At 33.7% G+C, this 25,432-nt stretch overlaps 1 protein-coding gene and 2 long non-coding RNA genes across 4 annotated transcripts in view; 2 read left to right on the top strand and 1 right to left on the bottom strand.

The window, feature by feature from the left end:
• LOC143302508 (uncharacterized) overlaps positions 1–16,132 on the bottom strand; it is a 116,810-nt gene extending 100,678 nt beyond the window's left edge. For both annotated transcript variants that reach the window (XR_013058098.1, XR_013058105.1), the window contains exons 1-2: positions 16,027–16,132; positions 14,773–14,838 (exon numbers count right to left, since the gene is read on the bottom strand). This is a non-coding gene — a long non-coding RNA (uncharacterized LOC143302508). The remainder of the gene's footprint in view (positions 1–14,772; positions 14,839–16,026) is intronic.
• LOC117160564 (adenosine receptor A1) overlaps positions 1–25,432 on the top strand; it is a 378,459-nt gene that overhangs the window by 232,366 nt on the left and 120,661 nt on the right. The gene's annotated exons all lie outside the window — the stretch shown is intronic.
• LOC143303007 (uncharacterized) lies at positions 16,351–22,245 on the top strand. Its single transcript, XR_013058966.1, has 4 exons — positions 16,351–16,497; positions 16,580–17,069; positions 17,418–18,108; positions 18,338–22,245. It is a non-coding gene; the product is annotated as an uncharacterized LOC143303007 (long non-coding RNA).

The raw sequence follows: 25,432 nt of genomic DNA, 5'->3' as shown, positions 1-25,432 counted from the left end.
AGCTCGTTTCGAACTTCTTTCATAATTTCTTCTTATCTATATGTTGTATATTTTAAAATAACAAGTATCAAATATCTCTTTATGTTGTCTTATTATTTGATAAAGTTTTGTTGCCTGTTGTCTCCGCTGTGCGACTGATTTTCTGGCTCATTGTATCTTTCATAAGAAGTTTAATCATATATTTTGTTCTTTTTGTTATTACCTTCTAATTGTCTAATAAGATACTAAATGATATTTGGGGTATTTAGAACGAAAATAAGCGAAGCTACCTTTATCTATCAATGTGACTCCATAGTATTAGATTATTCATTCAGATAACAAAATCAGTTGTTACACTGAATATTTTGTGCTCACAGTTATTATTATATTGCTCACATTTATAAACCGAATTATTCATTTGTTCCTCAATGTCTCATTGGACAATTCATAAATTCATAAAAGAAGCGTTCATTGTTCAAGAAAAAAGAAGATTCGAAAACATCGAATCGAGAAATTGAGGGACTGTTCGAAGCACAGTGATCAACTAACGGTGGTGAGTGGTTATTATGACGAACGAGGCTCGGAAACGGGGTTTAACCGCCTCGATAATTGCTATTCAATAGCACGCACGATTCAATTTTCGCCACTCGAAATTCACTGCGCGTTCCAACCGCCTGTTCAGTAAAAGACAACCAATTACAGTGCAACTGATTATATAACCTAGTCTAGAAAACCAAATTAAGAAAACGTAGTAAATCCCTCTGCGCAGAAATCGTGCATGAGAAGAATTTTTCTACGATATGAACATTTATTGGGAGTATAATTGGTTTAATAATACACGTGTATATTATGGGTGATTTTGAAGTGATAGGAACATTTAACCCGTACCACTTCCAGCGATAAATGAGGTTAATGAAATGATAATAACATTCAACAGATCTTTAGAAAATTTTTATTATACAAATGACCCTCTTATAATACAAACACCCGTGCCTCAGATTCAGAGTGTATTATACGAGAGTGAAATGTTATTATTCGATGAATACCAAAAGGTAATACATACATACAAAATTTGGTACTGTATTGCGAAAAGTAGGTGAAAAGAGATTCATGTTTTAAAGATTTGTAATAATTTTGCGAATTCGTCATGTTAGAAATAAAGTAACAAAAACAACTACGAATTCTACTCTATTCTTTTTATAACATTTCAATTCGCGATAATATTAAAATTAAAATGATATATCAGGATTTCCAAGACTTTATCAATTAACAACACAGCTGGATTATGAAAATTATTCTGTGCTAATTCGTAATGATGGCGATCACCATTATCCATCAAAAAGTCAAAAATCGCGGTACAAAGGTGCTAAAATATCAAAAAATTAAAATAATATATAACAATAATATCAAAATATTAAGTACTAGAAGTTGAAGAAAGATTCACAAAAATTGTACTTTAAAAAGTTTAGTAATTTTCATTGTCATTATCATACAAAAATGGTTTAATTTCCTCTTACTTGAAGTAATATTTTTAATAATACAAAATTATTATCTGATTGTTATCAATGTATTGTGTGTATGTATCAATATATTAATGTATTGTGATGTATTACAAAATTGGTAATTGTACAAAAAAGGCGTATCTCATTTATTCAATGTTGTTGGAATGTGTTGTCAAAATTAATATTGATAAATTTATATACACAAAGAACTTCGATTAAATTTAGTTTCCATTGCACTTCTTTCTGGTGTATAGATGGGATTTTTATATAGCCCAACATAAACTCAACTTATTGATGTTAATTATTTTTAATATAAATAAAAAAAATTAAATGGGTGGATTACATTAATGTCTTTACTAATATTCCTGTTGTGTATTATCATGGCAAAAAAATGAATTTTTTATATAGAAAAAGTTGCTTATCCCAACAATAAAGCAATAACATTGAAGGTAAATAGCTGATTTTCCACGAGTTGTGCTATGAAATTCAACTACTGATAACTCGTTTACAGTTCAGTACAGTTTCAGATTTTCCCAGCGCCTTTGAATAACGAAAATTCATCAACTGATGGATTTGCTTCCCATGCGATTACGTGAAAGGTCAAGCGGATATTTTTGTCCTGTTGCATACAGATAACGTTTGAATAGAGAATCCAATAACCACTCGATATTTAAATATTGCAAAGCTGGTTCATTTTTACTAACAATTTCGAGTCATGGTATTCGACTATAGTCAAAATAATCTCTCTTAATGTCATTCCATATGTACATAAATTTAAAGCGTTAAAAAATGAAGTTTGCAATATTTATTATTGTTTATTAACACTTATATATACTTATACATTATTCATCGCAGACCTAGCATTTGACAACCATAACACTGGAAGTATTTATATTCTTACTAGAGACGGAAGAAAATAATTTTACAAAAATTTACAAAAATTTCAAGATATTTTTTTACACCTCAAATACACGTAATAAATGCAATAAAAGCAGCCAGGAGAAGAATAATAAAAATGACACCATAGACAAAACATATTTCAAACGAATAAGGCAAACGCATGCAATAGAAACCATAATAAATATAATCCTGCATGCAATAATTGCAAAAGTACATACATTGAAGATGCATGTCCTGTGTAAGATTTTACTATTTTTCATAATTGAATTATCACAAGCACACACATATTATTATTGTAATTATAATACATGTCTTTTACAAGATTATATATTTAATACGTTTTTGAAATTTCTTAAACTTTAACATTGATTATATCCAATTTACGTAAAATTAATAATGTATTGTTGTGTTTTACTATTTTGATAATTTTTAAACTTCGTTTTTGAAAAATTATATATCTATCTTAATTATACATATATTTTTTTATATTATATATCTATCTTAAAAGCCTCTATTTTGTAAAACTTTTTGCTTCTTATAGCATTTTGTAATTTAACGAGATAAATAAAAAACTATCAGTATTAAGCAATAAGTCTAAAAAATTGAAAGAATGACTTAAAGAAGTATACTTTTTTAGTTTATATAATTTCCTAACTGTCTATAATCATCTATTTTCATAATAAAAAACAGAATTTCTATTTCGATACATTGACATCGATATAATATTTCGATAGATATTGCCTTATAAATTCAAAGTGTAAACTGGACGACATTATATCTATCGTTATATTATATATCTATCTTAAAAGCCTCTATTTTGTAAAACTTTTTACTTCTTATAGCATTTTGTAATTTAACGAGATAAATAAAAAACTATCAGTATTAAGCAATAAGTCTAAAGAATTGAAAGAATGACTTAAAGAAGTATACTTTTTCCTAACTGTCTATAATCAGCTATTTTCATAATAAAAAACAGAATTTCTATTTCGATACATTGACATCGATATAATATTTCGATAGATATTGCCTTATAAATTCAAAGTGTAAAATGGACGACATTAATTGTTGTTTCAAACATTTGTAAACAATTCTTAGCTAACATTCAGAAAGAATATTCATTCGGTCAGATGAAGAAAGAGAATTATTATGCTCAAGATCAGTGGTCTTATCCTTTCATGTGCAAATTCCATGAATTTAACAATCGCTACGTCTGTTTGTGTTCGAGTATTCATATTCAATTGGCAACTATATATTCCAGTCGCGAGATACATTCGCACTTGGTGATCTTAACTCCCTTAAAGCCAAAATTATGCGCATCCTTAATTCTCAGCCAGAAAAATGCGAATGAAGAGAACGTGCTATGGAATTTGCAACAACTTACGTCGATGTACCAAGGAAACTTTAACCATAAATATTGATCGTTCCTCGTTTTCGTTCATCTTCCTTTTAAGCCTTGTACTAAATCAGCCCTCCACGCGAGTTTAACGTTAGTTATCTTTAATGCTGCGTAAATGTTGCGCAAATATTTGGAGAGAACTGAATTAGAAATCATATTATTCACGTCAAAAGTGCAGATATGAGTGACTACTGCTTTTAACATGAAATATATTCGAAGATTTTTAGAGAAGTGGACAATATGAAATGTAAGAGATTGTTGTTTGAATATAACTGACTTTTTATGAATTGTTGGATAGTTAATAATAATTTATAATATTTTAGCTAAATGAACGTTCTTATTGTACAAGTACTATAAGAAACGGAAGAATATAATATGAATAATGAAAATCGAGAAAATCATAGACTAAATTAAATTATGTTACTACTACTACTTACATATGTATAGTGGAATTATCAAACTGACGATTATGTGTTATTCGTATATTATTAATGTGCTTGTAAAAATCTAATGAACGATTATTAACTCATTTCGCTAATACCTTAAATAAGTACAGCAAAGATACAAAAGATGTAGAGGCAATTTTTTAAATTCCTTGATTTATCGCGAATCCATTTGCAATGATTAATGTAAAATGCGTCTTCGTACGAAAGATATAAGCAAAAGATACACACGAAAAAAGATCAAAATAAAAGAATGAAAAATGCAGAAGTACTGTAAGCGTCTGAGAAATTGATTATACTAATACGACAGAATTATTAAAACTCGTAAACTATTTATAATCTTCATCATTAAATGTCCGCTCTACGTCTCACGATGTAATCGCTGCTTATTCAAACTTACTGTAACAACATTCTGGTACATTTATCGCTATTTTTACGTCCTCGTTATCTAAAATACTTGAAACTTTTAATAATTCCGAAAATCCCACATCCCTTTTCTACAGTGTGGTTGGTAGGTGTTGTTCCAAGCGGAAAGGGGGTGATTCTACGCGAAAGAACAAGTCGAAAATATAGAATAAACATTTTTTTTTTTAATTATTTTTTAAAAAATTTTTCCATCGAGACAACGATCTACAGTGAGGTCCGTTATAACGAGACGCGATAAAGTGCACGCGTACCGAGCGAAAATTCAAAGTCGATTTTCTCGAAAACAAAGCCTCAAATGAAAAATTTTTATTCTATATTTTCGACTTCTTTTTTCGCGTAGAATCACCCCCTTTCCGCTTGTACCACCAGTTACCAACCACCCTGTATAATAGCATTCAGTTAGTAGCATGAATTGTTCCTCTAATTTCTTCATAGAACACTATAAGTAAGATTTTTTTACTTCTTCATATTAATAGCCTCATTCACGAAAATTCATACATAATGCTTTTTTATGTCTCTCCTTACTGCTTGCTTATTTGAATCACAATATAGTAATCATCTAAATAATTTTTCCATAGTATTGATTTCGTCAGACAATTCCTCTATATATCATTATTCAAAGCTCCCCAAGGAATATTAACAGCAAACATTGTTCGTGTTAAGTCCGCATAAAATTCATTTTTTCTTGAGCCCGTCGTTTCGTGCTCTGAATTTTCCGTTCCGCGTGGCTTAGTTGCTTCTTCGACTGCTTTCTTGCGTGTGGCAGTATTTATATGTTGTACTAATAGCCATTTCTTTTCACATTTCAAATTTTTATTATAAAGGCTACAAGTGCTTTAGTCATCACTTTCGTTAATGACAAATATGGAATCATTTTCGACTCAATTTAACCTTAATGTATCTAATTTCTTCGAACTTTGACGTTTTTACAAACTTGAGAAACGCTTAAATATACCGATGTACTATTTCACGCACATCACATTGCAATAATCAACCTGAACTATTTGAATTCCAAACACAAACTGTCACATCCAATGCTCAATTAGCAATTCAAGATAACAAAAACATGATTTGATATGATCTACATTTAGCTTTGGTTAGTTACACATTACTAATAACGATACTACATAGTTATAAGAGTTTACTGGTAGAGATGAAATTAATTTAGAATATAGATACTTCACATAAACACGACATATGCATATGCACGGTAAATAACATGATGGTATTTGATGGCAAGTAATATATTCTAGCATGTGTTGCAAAGCATACTCATTATGCGAAAAGAGTGAAACAAAAAATATATTTTTAGACTTCTCTAATCACGAAACCTGTCCAGACCCTATTGCTTTACCTGCTAGCTAAAAAAATATACATTCGCATAACCTCTGCTGTCTAATCATCAGATAATTCAAATAGTAGAGTCTTGTTTACCTGAATTAATTATAATATATGCTCTATGGATAATCGAATACTTTGTTTTTGCATAAGAAAAAATCATCTATTTTGAATTATTTTACAAATATTAACATTAAGTAGAGGCAAACACAGAAACTTTGGGATAAAATCATAATAATTCTTTCCAGATTCTATTCTTGTTTCCTACACTTCGTTAAAAGTAACCATCCCTAAGTTGTTTACTAGTCAAAATTAATTATTATAAAATAAACTGATGTTCTGATGATCGAATTCTCATTCTGTCAATAGAGGTTTTAACAAACGACCTTTTACTGTATTATGGATAGAAATAATAAGAGAAATGTAAAAATTCTCAATAACTGTTACAGTTTTCAAACTTTTCATCGCTATTGTGCATAATATATTATAATATTAACAAAAACATTGTATACATTTATATTATTATTACATATATACTATATATATATATAATGTTTTTATTAATATTATGATGTTACAATATATATTATAAAACACAGTTTTGAATAATTCAGGCATGAAAACTCCACGTAAAAAACAAAAATCTAATTATTGTTTAATATCGGTATAAAAGAGGGTAGAATAGTGATAGTAAACTACTTACAGAATATGGATCCCTACTTTATAATTCAGCAGCTGTCACAAGCCGATTTTCTAAAGATTTAATTCTCTATACGTAATATACGGAAAGGAAACGACTTTTCTTATCAAACATGCACGTAGTTCACTTAATATTTTTTTTTCAGCTATTTCCAAAACTTCACAGTTTTATGTACCACGTCTTGTCTCGAGTGTTGAGAAACGTTAAGTTGGTATGATCGCTAGTGCCTACAAGCTAAGTTGGCACGACCCCTAACGACGCTCTTTTGTCTTAGGAGTTGACCACGTGTTAACTATCTAAGTGTATCCGGTGTGTTCAGACGTTTTGTACGAGGTGGTGAAATATAGAAAGTAAAATTCAATCTGAGTGATTCCATTAAATATCAACCCCAAACCTATATTTAATAACATCGAGTAACTTAGAAACATTGTAGAACCCCTACTTTTTCAAATTTCAAACAAATAAAATGCATTCTTCCGAGAATTCTGGTATACTACCAACTATTACTATTGTTACCAATTGTTGGTAACCCTACTCTTAACACAATACATTTCATTTGATAATTTCTATTTAAACAATGTTTTTGATTTTAATTTCATTTTAACTTGTCCTTTCATTAATTAGATATTCTTTTGTTACGGCATTATGTATTACTATTTTTCATATAAGTAACATATTGAAATTGTCACGTAAAGTTGGTACTTGGGTTGTAGTAAGAAGGCTGAGTCGTAGCCCAACTACTAGTCTTCCTTTATAAAACTTTATTATAAATGTTAACTCTTACAAAATAATACCGAACCGGAGAAAAGGGGTTGTATGAGTACAGCAACTAGAAGAAGAACAAGAACTGCCCGAGCTGAAGTCTCGGTTTATATACGTTTTGGTTTTAGGATGTTGAGGGGCTAGGTGTAGGTTATGATGTAGAAAAGTGTCCGAAGGTCGGGGGTCCATATCCTATCTCTGATGTGGACTGAGGTGCGTCACAGTCTTGGTGTATGCTATGATGATAAGGTGGTGATGTGTCCAAAAGTGTTCGAAAGTCGACCGTCGATGTATTATCACTGATGTAGGTTGAGATGTGATTGATGTCACATACCCCCCTCTTTAGATTGATTTTGGTCCTCCAAAATCTTAGTGTTTCCTCAGTATGGAGCGATGGAATTGGACTCTGACTGGCTCGACTTGTACTTGTTCTTCTTCGTCGTGGTATATGCTTTTGCTATTTCAACCTGTGAAGGTTGTTGGCTGGTTAAATTTCGACTACGATTAATAGGGATAATTTGCTAAGTTTGACGAAATGCAGCAGTATCACGTGTTGAATCTTTTGTAGACTTTCTAACAGCCTGTGATATAGAATGAGTTAGTGGTCTTTGAGTAATGGTTTTATACTATCTTGTTGTTTCTTTATAGTTTGATTGTTATCCAGTTGTTCCTTTGATACTTGCATTTCTTTGTTTTGTTTAGCAACTTCTAAAGCCTTTTCAGCATCTACAACTGGTTCTTTTTCCATGCATGTAATTTCTTCTTCGACCAGTACAACTGTGCTTTCCTCTATATTTCGTGTTTTTGTGTCATTTAGTAAACTTTTCAATTCAATTTGCACAGTATCTGGAGCTTTGAATACCGACTGACTATCATCTTCTGCATTTTCAACACCCCAATCATCAAAGATATCCTGAATTGCACTTCTTTTGTTAGTTATGCGCACTTTATCTGCTTCACTTATAGATTTATTCCTTCCTTTTGTATTAGCAACATGTATAAGTACGACAATTTTATTATGAATAATTTTCTTTTCTACATTAATTTTATGTGAACTATCAAAAGATCAATCTTGTCATTTCCATTTGTTGTTTCTTGTTATTCTTTTCTTTAATATCAATGTCATCTGCAGTTTCTAGATCACTAATTACTCCTGAGGTAATAGGAGTTATAGAATCGTTTCTTGTCTTTGTATGATTTAATACGTCATAATTGTCCTTCTGGCTACAATTTTCAGAAACTTCTTGAGCCACAATTTCTGTTGACATTACTTCTATAATTGTTCCATCACATTCTCGTGCATAATCTATCAAATTAAATTCTTCATTTGCAATTTCAGTGTTCTTCGTTCCTTTTTGTTCTGCAGAAACATTTTTTTCTTCATTGGAATTTACAACAGCATCCTTTTCATGTACAGTTAAAACAATATTTTCTTCTGTACTTTCATTCATATCATTAATATAATAGTTTCTACAGTCAGTACCATTACTTCTGAACTACTATCAACTAGTTTAGACAAATCTGTGTCTGTATCCGTGACATGCAATGTTTGGGCTTTATCATCAAAAGTTTCACCAAGTGTTTTAATTAATGCTTGACACTGAGCATTAGTAACACTAACTGTATCTATATTTAACACTGTACAAACGTTGTGTTTCTCAATGTTTTGTTCACCCTCATTTGTATTAAATATTTCAACATCGTTCGTACTTTCTTTATCTAAAGATGTGTCACCTGCATATCTTGAATGATCTCCAATCTCAGTTGTATTCTCTGCTTGCTCTTCTTGAAATTTCTCATCTTTTTTTTTTTTTTTTACATTGATCATCAATTTGTGGGTCCTTATTTATTATTTCTCGTTCTACTTCATTAATCGCAGCGTTCTTTATGCTCTCTGTCTCACTACATTCCTTACTTTAAAAATTTTTTTTGTTTTTATTTAAATCTGTTACATCACATTTATTTACTACTAAACCATCTTGAATTGTATTATCTGTACATTCCTGTGACTTATTTTTTTTTTGATTTTCTGGAATATCATGCACATTCTTTATAATATCAGTCGTTGATTCTGATATTAATGAAGAAGATACATCTACTTTTATCGATGATTCTACTTTATTAATGTCACTGTGCACTTCATCTAGTTGTTCCATAGTAAAACATCAAGATTGTTACAATTACTTAAGAAGTCATGGATTGTTATTCAAATATTTACTGCACTTTTCCATCAATGTAACCCTTTATGGCAGTTTGACATTCTACAGAACACCAATGCTGTATCAGTTTATATTTTTTTTCATCATGAAGTTTTATTATATCACCTAATTCTTCCTGATGTTTTTTTTTCCTTTTTTTTTCAATTTTCAAATAAGAGTGTGTTTTCTATGTGAATCTTCTAATTCTTGGTTCGCCTCGAGTAAGCGATTATTAACATCTTTGGAAAGTTTTTGGACGTTTTCCAGTTCTTTTCTAAGAAAATTATTTTGTTCGTTCATATCTTTTACTTTAGCTTCAATTTCTACCCTACGCAATATTTCAAATTTATTTTCATTGACAAGGATCATTTTTCTTCTTTTTCAAAATCCAGTTTCAATTTATTAGTTTCTTCTTCATATTTATATCCAAAATCACCCACTTTTTCATATTCACCCTTTAGTTCGTCTAGTTCACATTGAAGGGCAGATTATTTGTCCTTGTGGTTCAAGAACTACATTTTATCTCTTTTGCATCTTTAGCTCCAGCTTATCACGTTCCTCCATTGAATTACTAACACATGAATTAAGTTTGGCCTTCTTTTTGTTGTTCCAGCAGGTCAACTTCATATTTGTGACTTATGTTATTCCTTCTAATTTTATTGTTAGTTCTTCAATTTGTATTCCAAAAGATTGAACTCTTTTCACGTGTGCGTGTTTTTTTTTCATCTATCTATCTGAATATTATAACAAAGACTTTACATTGAATATTTTATTAAAATTGTAATATTTTCATAAACGCTTCAAAATCCACAGTCTATTGATCAACTCCTCTATCCTTTCTCTTTCTCCTCACTAAAATAAATAAATTCCTAATGTAGTTTGTGGATAATTTTTTTTTTTTTTTTTCTAAAGCAAATCACATTTATCATCTGATATATTTTTTGAAATAATTTCTGTCTGTACATTTTCTTCTTTTCCCCTACTTCTTTTTCTCCTTCTAATGAATTCTTTTTATTCTGTAAAATAGTTTTTATATCTTCAATTTTGTTAAGTGCAATTCCTATTTTTGATAACTTACTTTTATTAGGTAATTCTTGTGAATCTTTAATGCGCTTCGCAAAATTTTATTTGTGTCTAACTGTCTTGTTTGATTATAAACAATTTCTTCAAATTTTGGCGAAGTAGCAGGCTTTGCAGCAACATTATAACGACTGCTCCGTTTACTACTATCTAACATAGATGGAGATGGATTCTTGTCATCTTTATTCTCTAAAGACTTCTCTTGTGTATTAGCATCTAAATTTCTCAACATAAGATCTGCTGAAGTTTTTGATTCTGTAGTGTCACACGCATTTTTCGCTGTCATCATTTGGTCTTCTTCTATAAGCAAATGTTCATTATTGTAAGCATTATCTCTTGCTTTTTGTATGGATTCTAATGATATATTTTGTTCAACGTTGTCTATTGATTTTGTATCATTTTCAGCAGTTGATTTACTAACTGCTTCTAATTCCTTCGTTTCAATTTGGTTTTCTTTATTTGTATCGCCATCCAAAATATTTCTCATTGAAATATTATCCTTCTTGTTATGATCTTTTTCTGCTTCTCCTAAACTTTTACTTTTTTTGTCAAATCATTCTTGTAAATTTTGAGTATCTTGTGACGAAGATGGTGACAAATCATTATACAATACTACAATATCTTCTTTCCTTCGTTTCACAGACTCTTTCTGGTATTCTGTCGAGCTATTGACATCAAACATTAAGTCTGTTTTAATGAAAATATAATCCTGTGAAGCAGTGTCAATTGATACTTTCTTTTCATAAGAATTTTCTACATTAGACTGCAATTCTTTTGAAAATTCTTTCAAAACCATTTCTTCATTTCCTACAGTAACGTCTGTTTTCTCCCAGCTTTTGTTCAAATTATTAGAAACTAAACTACCCTGATAACTCCGACTAGTCGCTTCTTTAATAGTCTCCTTTAACAGTTTTCTTAACTTGATTTCGTCAATTGTTTTTCGTAGCAATTCGATTTTTTATCGAGGCGTTAACCCTCTTCTTTTGCTTGTTGGAAAAGGTCCATGCTTCTTCGCAGTCGCGCGATTTGCTCCCGTAGTTGGTTTGTCATTTTAATACTTTGTTCGTCCCTACTAGTGCATGCTTTACCTTTCCACATCGTTTTAAATGTCGCTAACTCTTTGTCTGAGTCTTGTTCAAAGCTAGATAGTCTGCCTCTATATGTAAAATGAATCCAGCGTTTACCTTGATTTGTTAGCTTCCGTAGATGCTTCCAATTCCAAAGGCCTTCTAGTTTCGTGGATTAAGAATTCGTCGCCGAGGATGACCATAGTCCAAGTTAGTCCTTCCCGTAAGTATGGATGTCCTTGTTTTCCAGGCGAAGCGATGTTTCACAATCCTGCGATCTAGCGTCCGTAGATGCTTTATGAATATTTCTTCCGGTTTCGTTGATAGTTACTTCGTTGTCGCGGATGACCATAATCACAAATAATTCTATCTTCCGTAGATGATGAATGTCTTTTGGTTTCCGAACAAACAATTTTCACTATCCTGGCAGGATCGCTAAAATGTCACGTAAAGTTGGTACTTGGGTTGTAGTAAGAAGGCTGAGTCGTAGCCCAACTACTAATCTTCCTTTATAAAACTTTATTGTAAATGTTAACACTTACAAAATAATACCGAACCGGAGAAAAGGGGTTGTATGAGTACAGCAACTAGAAGAAGAACAAGAACTGCCCGAGCTGGGTGAAGTCTCGGTTTATATACGTTTTGGTTTTAGGATGTTGAGGGGCTAGGTGTAGGTTATGATGTAGAAAAGTGTCCGAAGGTCGGGGGTCCATATCCTATCTCTGATGTGGACTAAGGTGCGTCACAGTCTTGGTGTATGCTATGATGATAAGGTGGTGATGTGTCCAAAAGTGTCCGAAGGTCGGCGTCGATGTATTATCACTGATGTAGGTTGAGATGTGATTGATGTCACAAAATCATCAATAAATGAAATTATTTATCTGTTATAATTAAATTATTATAAAACTGTTTAGCCATACGTATGATATTATGAAATATTTATACTGATATAAATGTATGTAATGTAATAACAGTAAACAATAAATAGCAAGTTCTGTCCAACGTCTACCTGAAAATCGAGAATCGATTTTCAACGTCCTGAGCTACCGATCTTTCTCCGTCAGTCTTCAATGTTTTAAATAATTACTCTTCCTTCTGTGATCTTGTTTATCTCCGATGTTGATCTCTGTCCGCCCGTTTGAGAAATGCGTATCTCTCAAAATGGCTCTCCGTAAAACAAAAGAAAGCCGCTCTGTCCGTGAAACAAAAGAAGTCGTGCTGTCCGTAAAACAGAGAAAGTCCCCTTGTTTATCCGCATTTGAACTCTTAGAGAGTTTACATATATACAGTGCACACAATAATATTGATAATTATATAGAAGAATAACTAGAAAGAAGTTTAATCGAACTAGTACCAGTGTTATATTTATATTGTTTTATATTGTTTAGCAAATGGATAAGCTTTGAGTATCACTTAATAGATATATTGTCAAACCTTAATGATTTATTCGAAATAGTATTCTATCTTAGTATCATAACATACAACCAATTATATCGTAACAGTGTACTATTTTTTGTGTTATGTGTAACACAACAACTTGTGGACTGTCACATAAAATATTTTAGATACTTGCTTATTTTTGATAAAATGTAACATATTTACAAATTATGAATACATAAAATTGTATTGGATTTAATCTTTATCGTTTTATACACACTGTATACTTATACAGATAATAATAGAAAATTATGATACGATAAATTTGAATTTGACAAATTAATACGCAATAATAAAATTATAACCTGCAAATGTCGAAAGTTACGAAACAGTTTTGTTGCGTAAGAAATTCTTTATTCAAGGTTTTAATAAAGTTCTCAAAGTTCCTTAACAAAATTGTTGGTAATTGTTCGGAGTCACAGCCTCGTCGCCGATTTCAAATATTTTTGAATTTGTTATCGGGGGTAAGATTCCGAACAACTTTTCTCTATACATATCACCGCCGCTTGGCCTTATTTTCGAGACAGTCTCAAGAAACTGCCGATACCACTACAGTGAATTCTGCCTATAATTGTGCGTCCGTGACAGTCTATACGTTAGTTGTTGACCGCCTTACGGTTCACGGCGCTGGCCGGATAAAATGACACCTAACCTACTCCTACATAAACTATAAACAAAAGATAAGAATTCCATTTAGGTTAGACGTTATTTTATCCAGCCGCCGCGCCGAGAAGTGGCCGGAAACTAAACTAACGCGCACCATGCCACATCACGACAAACACACCGGCAGAATTCATTGTAGTGGTATCGGCAGTTTCTTGCAAATGTTTCGAAAACTAAGGCCAAGCAGCGGTGATATGTTTAGAGAAAAGTTGCTCGGAATCGTGCCCTCGACAGCAAATTAAAAAATTATTGAAATCAGTGATGAAGCTAGGATTCCGAAAAATTATTAAATTGTTTAGTTCCTAATTTCTAACTCTTATGCCACATATCAAATAACAATAATCTTTTAAAATTAATAAGAAGGTTAGCTGTAGCTGTAATATTAAGCGACATTACATCGGTAAGTAATATCAAGCAAAATCTAAAATTGATAGTTACATACATCAACAAGTTAAGAACTTTATCGTAATTTAATACGAAAAGTTTCTTTCGTTTTATAAGGAAATAATGGACACACAACATTTTCCGTGTTATATTATTTTATCGAATTACGTATGATCCATTTTGTTCTATCAAAATAAAGATCACAACGTTCGACAGATTAGGTTTCATGTTTGTATAAAGATGCATCTGTAAAAGAAAGACACTTTTCGGACAACCTAATAATTATAGCTAGTTAATACAGGTGTAGTATATATTGTTTATATGTTGAACTACTATGCTTGGAAAAAATTTAGATCTGGAACATACTTACATATTTTGGCGAAATTCATGTTATGTAAAATCAGTGTCGAGACACTTATGACAGGTAGTGTACGTAAAGAGCCATAGTAAGTATACATATAGATATAACGAGACAGGGTGAAATATAATACTCTTACCTTCAGGTCTGAAACTTCCTCGATGACCTTCTCACAATTAAAGTGGTTCTCAAAGTATTTCTCGAACTATAAATATAGATATAATTATTTATAAATTAAATCTATAAATACTATGTATGTATATAAATATACAAATAAATTAAATTTATAAATATTACTATAATTTAGATACAGTAAATATAGATATAATCGTAAATTAATTTCAACTCATATAAATCATAATAGTGGTTAATACAAAAAAAGCAAATGTAATTTGTGACACTTTAAATTGTAATCATAATGTGTAAATAACTAGAGATTCCATTATCTAGGTATATATCCACTTCCATATTGCACATAACACATATACTTACATGTAATTCATGCGTTATATACAGGGTGGTTGGTAACTGGTGGTACAAGCGGAAAAGGGGTGATTCTACGCGAAAGAAGAAGTCGAAAATATAGAATAAAAATTAAAAAAAAATTTTTTTTTTAATTTTTTTCATCGAAACAACGATCTACAGTGAGATCCGTTATAACGAGACGTGATAAAGTGCACGCGTACCGAGCGACAATTCAAAGTCGATTTTCTCGAAAACAAAGCCTCAAACGAAAAATTTTTATTTTATATTTTCGACTTCTTTTTTCGCGTAGAATCACCCCCTTTCCGCCTGTATCGCCAGTTACCAACCACCCTGTATATATTTGTACAGGAGATATTTCTCAATATGTGCATATATTATATTTTCAAATTTCACATGCTTTACTTGTATATTTTGATTCATTCCAACCCGCCATTGAATACACATTGGAACACACAGATATGTAACTAGAAGAAAATTGGCTATCGGTCAGTGCACAGACTGCACACTTTCAGATATGTGTAATTGTTCCACTATTTAATACAAACACAACGACACAGTAAAATAACAAAGCCTTTATGAATAAGTAAATTATCACGTATTAAAACATGGATAATTTGAATGACAAGTCAAGTTGTCGTTTCCAGTCAACAAGTTAAAAGGTAAGATCCACTTATCATATGTATGTTGCTGTTATATTGTGCCATTAACCATTCACCTCCTCACAGTGTAGCACGGAAGTAACTCGGGCAAATTAGTATACATAGTACTGCATATAAATTTCACATCTCAAAATTACATGTAACATGATTATTAACATTTATTTCCGAGAAACATTTTAAAGTATGTACATATCTTTTTTACTCGATAAAACATTTGATTACAGAAATATGAGAAATAATTAACATACTTTTGGTTTTTCGGATTTCGATCATGTTCCAATCGTCGTTTCGAAAATACTGCGGTTCACTTTTTCAGGTTTGCTCGCTCGATAACTATCCAGTATCATTGTAGAAGATTAAAAGAAAATCTAAAAGAAATAATTATTTTCTAAATATGTAACAGCTAGAAATTTGGAAGAAATCGGAGTAAAAATTATATTAAAATAAAACTCAATTTTCAAGAGAAACTTTAATTTTGAAACTACGTTATGAATTGATAAAATTTAAGAAAGTAAAATTATTGAAAACTCAATAGGAGCTAAATTGTTGTTCGTTTTGAATTTCTCGTTATATTTTTACACTATTAAAAGTTAAACGCATAAACGTTGCTATGCTCTGTTATGTATTCGAATGTATTCATACTGTGTGATGTTTTACATATGAAATTATTCAAAAATTCTGAATCTTTACATTCGACCCTTTTCGGAAGTTTATTATAGGTATGAAGTTTCATACCATTGAACAACTAGATATACTTTTTCGATAAGGGACTGCCCTAATTTAAATTAATACAATTTTCAGCAAGAAATAAAATTAAAAAGACGATATTATTAAAAGGAGAGTTATGCAAAGACCAGACTGGACATTATATTGGAGAAGATCAGAGACTCGCGTAATTTTTGGAAGATACTTGAAAACATTACTAAATGCGACAATAAAAAGACAGTATGACTCAGGGTGATGGATATTAGCCGACTATCATAATATCCTTATAAGCTCTTAAGGATATAAGTAAATAAATCGCGCCGAGGAGTATATCTATAGGCAAATTATATTTATATCATAATCTTCGATGTATAATCTAAATGTCTCACAATTGCAAGGGACACCAGCCAAGCACAACACACGCCGATTTCGATGAAACTTTGCAGATTCATAGTGCAGCTAAAAATATTCGACATTTATTTATCGTTATCGGCAACTGTTTACGTTTAGAAGGCGAAAACAGCACTTTAACGTAGGATCGAAAATATCTTTTCCAGAATATGGATCCGTCTGAAGGAACGAAAACGTAAGAATTTTCGTAATTTATGGCGCTCACTTTCGTAGTCAAGAGCCTATTTTAGAGTCGGGATGTTAGCACATATAATTAGAGCGATTCCTTTTGCCAATTACAACAGTACTTTTAATTTTTCAAGTATATTGTGTTCTTAATAGCCGAACGTATCATAAATGCTCGTACCTAATTAAATTCGAAATCTCACGTTCGTCCAAGTATCGCTCATCCTCTTCCCGTCAAGAGTCTCCCGCGTTTTGCACATACGGAGCATGCGAGCAGTGAGTGATGGCCAGCGAGCGACCATACTGATTAGCCACCTTCTTGCGCTCGATGAAAATTAATCAGCACGTATATTTTCAGGATTTCCATTTTTGAATTTTGCCGAACGCCCCGTTGATTCTAGCACGGTCAGTCTTGCACGAGCATTGGAATCGTTAACAGCGTCTCCACCAATCGTGGGATAAGAATCGTTTTAATTTCTTAGCATTCGGAAAGAACAGTCTCGTCCGAATTCAGGATTCCCTTCAAGCAGTCGCGAAGTAAAGTATCATGCGAGCCCGCCAGTTGCAGACACGATCTTCAAGCATTCGTAGAGCAAAGTGTCGTTTAATCACTTGACACGATCAGTTTTCAGTCCTGGGCGAATTTTACATTTCGAATCGGAGTTAATCCTCAGGAGTCGGAAAGTGAAGTATCGTTTAATTGTTCGTAACGATCACTCGTAAATCTCATCTCAGCAGTTGGAGGGAGTTCGAAATCATCTCATCGTTCGAAGAAGCGCAACCCTTAGTGTCATTCATAGTTCATCACTCATTCAACCATTCCTCGTGAATCAGTTACTTCAGGTTAATTCCTCTGTTGACAAGTGCAGAGCAGTGTCATCGACATCCGACACATATATACGCGTGTATACTTTGCGGTTCTTCGAAAAGGAGAAGCCCACGGAGATGCAGAAAATCTGGTCGGAAAATCGAAGAACAGTCAGCGACACTAAGGACGAAGAAGGTGACTATCTCTAACCAATAAGGAAGGCAAGCGAGCTCAGGTCAAGGTAAGCTCGTTTCGATTACCGATCATATCCTAAATTAATCACTGCTTAGTGATGAGGAATTTCGTCGTCCATTTCGTTCGTAATATACGTAAATATTTTTCCGTTCGAAAATGTCTTTGCCCGTAAATAACAGTGTCGACGAAAGTATACGTGAACCTAAAAATAAGCAACTCACATTCAAAGCGCAATTAACGTCCTTCAATAAATACATCGAAACATTTGTCGATAGCAATAATGGACGCGCCAAGATTCGTATACGCATCGAGAATTTACGAAAATAGTTTGAATATTCAAAAATATTCGAGACAAGCTCAGACTCGCCGAAGACATCGATGAGATGGGACAGTGGAATAACTTGGAACATTTTTGGCGACGCCATCACGACCGCCATCACCATGTTGCTAAAGCTGGAACGACTTTCCTTCGTTTCAATTAATCGCTCCAATAACGTTTCACCCACCACAGTCGCATCCGCCGCGAATACTTCTGCGACCATATGTGTACATCTGCCAAAGTTCGATGGCAAGCTTGAAAATTGATTACATTCAAGTATTCGTCCTTGAACATTCATATCCGGATTTGAGTAATACCCAAAAGTTTAACTACCTTCATCTGTCTCTATCTGGAAGAGCGGAATCGCCAATAGAGTCCTTCACAATTAGCAAGGATAACTATACAGCAGCCAGGGAACAGCTGTTTGACGCATACGACAATGAACGCGTGATTGTTCTTCGCCACGCCACGTTATTAATCGACATGCTGGAAATGATTGACGACTCATCGGCGTCGATGCACGACTTCGTAAACTACATGCAGGCGCCGATTTTATCTCTGCGTGCATTGGGATGAATCGGGGTGACCCGGAACAATCTATTGGTCAGTTGTGATTACTTGTTCATGGACACAAAGATGCCTTAGCTCGATGAGGTATTCAACTACCTTTGGAGCACTTTGATTCAACAGCCGTGAACCGATTAACCGGTCTGCTATCGCGCGTATTCACATATTTCCGCGAATATGTCGAAAAACTGCGGGTCAGCTGGGAACAGCGCAAGAAGACGAACATCGCGGATTCCTTCGTCCGCTCCAAGAAACAAGAAATGCACGCGGATATTGCCGTCACCATCGTGGACCATGGAGTGCGCTTACTCCATGATCGTCACGACAACCCAGACGCAGGACAAATCGTCCTGGAAGATTTGTAAAGAAAGACTCATCTAAATCATATCGCGACGCGACGCGAATAGACGGGAATTGAGTAACCGAATCAAATTGCACGGTCTGGCATAATTTCCATTACAAACAGATTTCACACACAGAGATCACTCAAGAGCATCAGCTTTTCTTCAGAATTTTGCGACGCAGCGCTTCTCGCATCGCTGTTCACCACCGTTGGAAAAATTATCATCCAACGCTTCTACAATATTCACCTCTCGACGGACTCGACAATCGTCCCGGACTGGATCAACAAGGAACCTCGCGCGGCGAAGACGTTCGTAGTCAACCGTGTAGCAGACGTCCAGGCGAAGATCGGTGTTTCAAGATGGCAACACACCAGATCTCAAGATAATTCGGCGGATTTGTTGTCAAAAAGATTAATATACAGTCAATTTCTTGTTTGTCGCACTGGCGCCATGGACTAGGATGACCATAGAAAGCTGAAAAAAAGTAGTCGAAATCGAAATTCGTGATATCACCGTAACTCAAACAGCTTACATGCCTTAGAATCACGATTTCGTACGACGGGTTACTCGCACGCTACTTGTTTATCGATAAACTTCGGCGAATCATTGTGTATTGTCTGCGCTTCCATCCGAAACATCGTACCCGGGGTCCTCTAACTGTACGAGAGATCCAGGAGAAAAACGTTCTGAGGCTGCAATCGTTCGTTCTTGGGTATTTGGAAAAGAAATGCGCGCGTTCGCGACTGGAGAGGAACTGCACGTGGGAAGCAAACTTCTCCCGTTTCATATATTCCTTGATGACAGGGGAATATTGCGTGTTGGACGAAGGTTATGACACTTGAACCTTCCGTATGTCCAAAGCCATCCCATTCTTATGGCAAAAGGTCTTCGTGTCATTCGACCTTCTCATTCAAGATGTGTACATTCGCGCACACTATCTCCTTACAACATTCGTATTAGTCTATTGACAACAAGAGCTCCACGCGCAGAACCATTCACCAATGCATCCACCGAGTACGTCATGGGAGCTGCTTGCTATCAGCATGATGGAAGGTCGGTCCTTCGTAAACCGCGGAGTCGACTAGCGCGGCTCTTTCTTTCTTAAGGAAGGCCGACATCGCATTCGAATACGCATAAAGGTCTACGTTACCCTTTTCATCTGTCTGGCCACGAAGGTTGTTCATCTCGGGGCAGTGAGCGATCTGCCCACTGACGCATTCATCGCCAAGCTAGAACGATTCGTCGTGAGATGTGTGGGTAACATTTACTCGTATAACGGGACGAATTTCGTTGGTACCAATATTGAGTTGCTGGCCCTTTGCCGGAAAGATAATTAAGATTTAGAGATTCTTCAAGGAAGCGTCGCCTCACTTCGGTGGCCTATAGAAAGTAAACGCCAAGTCATTTAAACACCACGTAAAATTAACACTTAGAATGATTTCTTAACAGTACTTTTAATTTTCCATGTTTATTGTATTCTGGTTGGCACTCACAGTTAGAACGATTCCTTTTAACAACTGTAGCAGTACTTTTCATTTTTCAAGTACATTGTATTCTTAACACCCGAATGTATCATAAACGTGGTTACTTGCGAAGCATAATTTAGCTCCGACCATGGGCCACTCGAAAGGAATTCGATCTTTCTCTAATTAAATTTGGAACCTCACGCTCGGCCAGATATCGCTCATCCTCTTCCAGACGATGGTCTCCCGCGTTTCAGACGCACGGAAGTGCAGTGGTTGACGGACAGCGAGCGAGTATGCTGATTGGCCATTTTCTTGCGTTCAGTAAAAATCAATTAGCACACATATTTTCGGATCTACCGTTCTTGCCTTGACACAATTGAGTTTAACACGATCAGTCTTGTACGAGCATTCGAATCATAATCTTTCTTGTAAATATTTATCAATTTCCATGAAAATTTGTTCGTGTAGTTTGCGTAGATCTAAACTCAAAATACTCAACCAAAACAAAAACACTCAAAACGCATATCACGTTGATCGCCACGACACTCATATTCGGGTATCGCTTATTTGACTACTTGCGAAGGATCGTCGTAGGTATTTGAAAAGATATTCCATAATAATAAATTGTTAATTAACAATTAATTGTAATAATAGTTGAATTGTTATAAAATAAAAATACGAAAATGGTTTATTAAAAAAATTATTTAGAATGCAAAACTTTAAAGCATTCTATACATAGATGAGGTTGGTCAGGACAATTTGGACAATAAGTTGTCGTTTTCTTCAAATACTTTTGTGCCTTTGTTCGGTCCATTCGACGTCCTTTATTTGCATAACATAGTTTGCACGCGCGTCTAATGCTTCTTCCGGAATCATTTTTCCGAACGGCGATATTATGTCGACTCCGTCGAAGAAAAGGATTTTTTGTATTTTCAGACAACCTTAATAATTTTGCAACTAATAATCGTCTAAATATTCTAATATTTATATTTTTTCTTGTTACAATTTTGTAAACCGTCAAAGCGTTTACAACAGAAATTGCCAGAAAGAATCGAATGCCAAGTTTTCTGTACCATTTGATTCCTTTTCTAATTGTGGTGGCATGAGAAACCATTTGGTCGGAATAATCTATACCACACTTTCCTTCGTTATATTCAACAGCAGCTAGTGGTTTTAACGTTGCGAACAAACGAAACGAAAGATCATTCTTGAGACCATCGCTTGAGCGATTCGCATTACTAAAATATCGATGGGAGCACCTAGCAGAGAACGCTTGGTACTGCTGTACGCGTGGCCTGACGGAGATTTCTTTGAAAACACGCGTGACAGTCAACGTGTTATATCAAAATTTTGACTTCTTACAACTTTGCGAATAGTTATTCCTGAAGTTCGCTTGAACAAGGTGTTCCTCTATGGATACATAAAATTTTAGGAGTTAATTTAAATGTCATCAGTGTGATAGGTAAAAATGTCTTATAGTAATAAAAAATGCTCTGTCTGAAAAAGAATGTCTGTATCGTTAATTTTCATTAGAAACAATAAGCAGAAACTTATAATATATAATACTATGTATATAATATATATATATTATAATATATATTACATTAATATAAAACCAAAAATCTAAAATGAAATTAGGAAAAACTAATCTGTTTGAACCGTTTTCACGATATATTTGTCACGCTAAATTAGCTTCTATTTTTTTAATAATGATATAGGCATATATCAACAAACAAACTAGAGGAATAATAAAGGTGAATGGCAAGAAAATATTTAGAAAAGATTGAAGATTATAATGAATCAGAAAAGCGTATCAAGCAAAATCACCATCTAATAATAAAACATCATTTTGTCCTTTCTGAATATTATTGATATTATTATATGCAGAGTGATACTGAAGTTATCTCGTATATATGAAGTTTACTTGTAAACTCGAGTTTAGTAACTCGAGTTTAATTGAATTATGATTGAAAATTACCGATGTATTAACAATAGAAATGTAATCATTTTACTGAATTTATTCGTACTCTTTAAAGTTCTTGTTATTTGTAGACTGTGAATGTTTATGCAAATTCATATTTTTATTGGTGTAATTAAAAAGGTCAAATGTAAATACGAACTTGTTTCGTCTACTCGATATTATAACAAGTACTTTACTTTCTATATTTTGTGTATATCTTCGCATATTATGTGCAATCTGAAATTTTGTGTATATTTCAATTTTCTACAAATGCATAAACATCCATAGTCTAGTTATTTGAGTTTATAAAAAGTAAGGGTCAAGTTATACAGAATGTTACAACATATACATGTAACATTTATTATGTTATGTACATATGTAATTGTAATTTACATATGAATTGTAATATTTTCTATAGTATAAAAATTGGCAATTCGTATTGTTTACAATAGTTTTATTATACATAGTTGGAAAACTTACGTGCATTTAAGATTTAATGTTATCCCAAATGTGTGACAGCGAGACGAGTTCCAAAACAAAAGTTTACAAAGTTCCATAGCAACACCCGTTACGTTAAATATCAGTCAAATGCACGCAAACTCCATCAGTATCGATACAACTTACGCAAACTCATACCATAACTTCTACGAAAGTACAAGTTTAACGAAAAAAGAAGAAAAAAAGGCAGCTCGAAGTTCCATCCATTTTCGTTTCATTCAGGAACTACTGTCCATTGGGAACAAAATACGATCCATTCAGAAGACTGGCTTGTCACCGGTATTTGTATTGCGTGCCAATCTTTTTATACGATAGATTGATTTCGTGGAGGTCGTCGTCACCGACGTTAGCGACCGTTGACGCCAGTACCGCCTTACAACTGGCAACGAACCGATACACGCAATTCCATTCTGTCGTCGTTCACCTTCTACTTTTGGCAAGAACTTCGTGGTCCTTCGAACCTGATCTAGTACCACTAAAACCGTGTGATTCCGGTGTAATGGGCACAAAAGATTGCTTTTCGACCGTGTTTTTATTTGGAGGTAACAAACTTTAATTAAGCACAATCGATTGGCTGTTAGCTGTACGAATTGTGCGAAAATAATGATTTATAATGGTTGAAATAATAAAATATTGCAAAGTTTCTGAAAAAATGACTAGTTTAGCATAATCTGTACTTGAGCCCCTGAAAAAATGTTATCAACTTTATAAATTAATATGCATAGAAAAATTACGATTTTTCGTAAAATGGAATATCTGGTAACTGGTGATACAACCGAGCGAGAGATGCTTCTTCATGAAGAAATAAATCGAAAATGTTAGCATGACAAGTCAAAAAACTAAGGGTTAGTACATATATAGGTTAGGTGTAATAGTAGTCATCGCGATAGTGCTGCTGCTGCTGCTGATGTAGATGTCGCTTATTAACTACTGCTGCTTTCTTCTCGTTTATGTGCCATGGAAGAAAAATCGGACTATGGGCGCCGAGATTCGAACCCGGGTCCCGAACGTTCGTAACCTAAGGCGCTAACCACTGCTATTAGTCAAGTGTCATCATGCTCTAACGAGAGACGACTAAATTTTACTAACTTATTTACAATAGTCTCCCGTTTCATTTCCGTGCCAATGGAATTTCAAAATGTTTTATATAATACACGTAATACAGGGTGGTTGGTAACTGGTGGTACAAGCGGAAAGGGGATGATTCTACACGAAAAAAGAAGTCGAAGATATAGAATAAAAATTTTTCGTTCGAGGCGTTGTTTTCGAGAAAATCGACTTTGAATTTTCGCTCGGTACGCGTGCACTTTATCGCGTCTCGTTGTAACGGATCTCACTGTAGATCGTTGTCTCGATGGAAAAATGAAAAAAACTTCGACTTCTTTTTTCGCGTAGAATCACCCCCTTTCCGCTTGTACCACCAGTTACCAACCACCCTCTATATGTATCGCGATTTTTACAGTACGCCTTGTAGAACCTAACTCATACATTATCCAAACATCACCTGTATTTATAAATAATTCGCATAATTTCGTCTTTCTCGTGTCCTCCTTTTCATAATATTCTGTCGTGCTTTCATACCGGTTTGGATTAAATATTCCACGCACAAAGCATCAACGAACCGGCGATGTTGTAAATACTCGATTACCGGAACTAATTGTTAAGTATTGTGTTCGTTTCGTTTTACCACCCTTTAAAAACTGGTTCGAAGCCAAGCGTGCGTACTAATTAGCTCGATAAACACTCTAGGATTTGTAATCGTTATTGATAGCCTGTATTCACAAATGATAATTAACGTGGATTCTTGTACAAACGATGTTCCAAGTCCTCGCGAACCTCGATCGAACACATAAAAGTGCACGAGAAAAATCCTTAATTGTCGACGATAATCAGAAACTATTGAACTTCAAAGGTTCGGTGGAAACCAAAAAGCTGTTCTTTTAACGGGACAGAAACGTGGGTGGAGGTAAAGCTTGCTAATGCTTTTTTCAATTAACATTGAACTTTGTCTTTTTTATTTAAAGCATTTAGTGTGGTGCAAATATTCTTAATTGTAATTTTTAATAGCACGATTGGATAAATCTATTACGGTCTTTTTATTTGTGTCGTTGCCATATTTATAACTTTGCACAAACATTTTAAATAAATTTTATCCTCCATAATAAATTCTGAGTCGTTATTTGATAGAAACAAAAATGTTGAATGAAGACAGTTAA

Source organism: Bombus vancouverensis, chromosome 1 (assembly GCF_051014615.1).
Source record: "Bombus vancouverensis nearcticus chromosome 1, iyBomVanc1_principal, whole genome shotgun sequence".
Lineage (NCBI taxonomy): Eukaryota > Metazoa > Arthropoda > Insecta > Hymenoptera > Apidae > Bombus > Bombus vancouverensis.
Note: the sequence above shows the minus strand (reverse complement) of the source record. Positions and strands in the feature narration are given on the sequence as shown.